General features: G+C 52.2%; 1 pseudogene; it reads right to left on the reverse strand.

The window, feature by feature from the left end:
- Nucleotides 1-453: 453 nt before the first annotated feature.
- On the reverse strand, nt 454-2,347 carry LOC112549750 (annotated as a pseudogene).
- Between the last annotated feature and the right edge of the window lie 785 nt (nt 2,348-3,132).

Here is a 3,132-nt window from a genome sequence, read left to right on the forward strand (position 1 = left end):
GAAGTGGGATTCTCCCCTCGGGTAAACCTCTGCTGCCTTAGGGGCTACCCAGGTGCAAACAAAGACAGAGAGCAGCCTGTCTCACCCAGGAGAGACACGCTCCACAGGCAGTGGGGTGGTAGCCATCCACTTCTATAACCCATAGCAGGGAGCCCCAAATATCCATGTTTTAAACTGCCAGGCCCTGACCATAATCCTTGCATGCCACAAGACACAACCTCCAATCCTCCCTACCCTGTGGAGCTTTGAGAGGCCAACCTCAGAGGAAGCAGAGCGAAACTCAGCTGGAAGGATCGATCCGGTAGTTCATTTCTTTTGTCTCCCCTTATTAGACTTCCCAGAAAATAGAAGCGGCATTCCCAACACAGCCCCCAACGGTAGGTAAGGCTGATCTGTTAAGGAGTCTTGAACTTTGAGCTACACCAGGAGAGCCACAAGAGAGCTACTGAGTTCCTAGGGCAAGTCATATATACACACACATGTGCCAGCATGCACACCCATGCATACAGACAAGGGCCAATGCTGGTTTCCCAGACAGTGTCTCACCATGGTGACATGAAGATTGTTGACCCCTCCCTTGTATTGCTGCAGGAGACGGGAGCCTCTCAAAAACAGTATCACAATGCCTCTCATGGTGGAGAAGGAGACCCATAATGGGTCCCAGCACCTTGACTGCAGCCTGCTGCAGCTGCAGAGAGGGAAGGCGGGAGCCTCTCAAAAACAGTATCACAATGCCTCTCATGGTGGAGAAGGAGACCCATAATGGGTCCCAGCACCTTGACTGCAGCCTGCTGCAGCTGCAGAGAGGGAAGGCAGGACTGAGTCCCTCTGACAGACTTTCTGGGAGGTTGTTCTGGATCAGAAAGAGGCACAGCTTTTCTCCTTCTCAGTTCAGCAGCATACTTGGTCCATCATTGAACCAGCCCTTTCTGCATGGTTCCCAACTACAGCTGGGAGGGGCCGTGGGACATGGCCCTGGGGCTGGCTCATGGATCACACCTCCCCACTGTGCTGATGTGCCCAAATTCATGCGCAGAGAGAGTGAACTCCTCCTTGCTGCCATCCCCCTGGGCACCAAAGGTGTCATGCCCGGAAGGAGCTGCCCTGTATCCCAGTGCTCACTGGCATCCATTAGCACACACAACTGCACACTGCCTGTGGGCAGAGCAGATTCTCAGGCACATGATATGAGCTCCTGAGACTGGGTCTTCCCTGCCAGGACTGCCCAGACAGGCAGACATAGTGACATGTGACAACTGTGCTATAGAGCTAGAAAGACAGCAGCTCACATCTCCGGGACCTCGCTCCTCAGCCAGCTGCTGCTTGTTAAGTTAAAGAAAGAGAGCAAATGGAAACAGAAGTCAGCTGCCTGACAGCTGGGGAACGGGCTCACATCCCTGATCTGGAATTTCATGTTGGCAGCCTGGGCAAAGCCTCCAACAACTGCAGAGGGGGAGAAAAGACAAGACGTTTGCACAGGAACATGGGAGTGAGGACGTGCTGCTGTAGCAGCAGGACATGCAGGCCTGGTGGTCATGGCAATGTCCCAGCAGCCCCTGGGCTTCTCAGGGCAGATGGAGAATTTGGGACAGGTGGAGCAGGCAGCCGGGGCTACAACTAGGATTCAATCTGCCCCATTTGCCCCAGAGCCTAGAGGCAGCTCCAGCCTTTTTTAAGCCTCCTGGGAAATACTCTGCAAGAGTCATAAAGGGCCTAATCCTGCTCACTGCTCAGAGCCTCCAGCCAGTCCAGGAAGGGATGATTCTTCACTCATGGTTGGATCAGGCCCAGGAAGTGCAGAAGAGGCCACACTTACCAGTGTGGTACACTCCAGTGAGGTCCAGGCTCTGTGTTAGGCCCTGGGTGCCCGCTGAGGGCACCTTCAGGAGTGGCTGGCACTCACCTCCACACAGCGCCTGCTTCATCTGATTGGTTTCCAGCAGCCTCAGCACAAAATGCAATTTGCTGAGCATCAGCATGAGAAAGATCTCAGACCTCAGTGCTGCAAGAGGAAGATACATTGTGCAGTTAAAGACATTCCTGTCCACCTTCATCCCTCACTCTCAGGAATATGCTGGATGAGCAGCACAAAGGGGCTTTGAAGATCTCAGAGAAACCCCTGCCCACCTGATCTCCACTCCTCCTGTCCTGAAGGCCCTTCCAGCTATTACAGAAGTTAGTGCTGGCACCTTAGAGCCAGACTCTTTAGACCCCAAATCCAGTTCACTTGTGCTGGCCCCAGAGCATGGAAGCAAGGGAGGCAATGCTGTACCATAAGCTGAGGCCAGATGAAGAATAAAATTGGAGGGAGCTCCATGATGCCCACATGACTCTGCACCTCATACATCACCCAATTGTAAAAGGTGCCAGCAAGTGCCATGAGGGTTTTTCCTGCAGTCAACTGCAGTTCATCATTTTCTTGCTAGAATAAAAAAGAAAACTGGAGCAGATGCCCAATGCACAGTGTATACAGTGGTAAGTCAGGCTAGGGATAAAGTTGCCTCCTCTGAAAGGGAGGGAGAACAATGCAGTAGCTTCAGCTTCTCCAGTGGCCCAGTGTTTGGCCACTCCCTTAAGTCCACTGCATCCTTGGCTAACCCTTGCATCCAAGCAAACTGTCTCCCCCACCACTTACCAACTGCACACTGTAATAGCGGTTTCTGAATTCACTAAATCCCCCTAATAATTCCTTGCATGAGATCCCTCACTCATAAATGCCAACTGAAACACTTAAATGAACAATATTTTGGCTCTGGTTGGCTGGCCAAATGCAGAATTCACCTGGGCTGCAGGACAGTTTCAGCATGGACCAGGAAATTTCTTTGACAATGCTGTCCCCAGCAAAGCACCTATGAACTATGGTCTTTCTTAGCAGAGGAGCTGTCCCATGTTTCAGAGGAGCTCAACACTGGGATGGATCGTGTCCGTGCTCTCCAGAAACATCTGGAGGAGGTCTGTCTTGACAAGGCTGCAGCCTCTAACAGGGTCCACGCACCGAGGCTAAAACTATATTGGACCAAACAAACTAGGCATACACTAAGGTTTTTTGAGGAGAAACTGGGCAGAGCTCACCCACCTGGGTCTCCCTCATGTCTTTGGAGGCCAAGTGAATGATCCTCCTGACAGGCCCTT

Source organism: Alligator sinensis, unplaced genomic scaffold, assembly GCF_000455745.1.
Source record: "Alligator sinensis unplaced genomic scaffold, ASM45574v1 scaffold145_2, whole genome shotgun sequence".
Lineage (NCBI taxonomy): Eukaryota > Metazoa > Chordata > Crocodylia > Alligatoridae > Alligator > Alligator sinensis.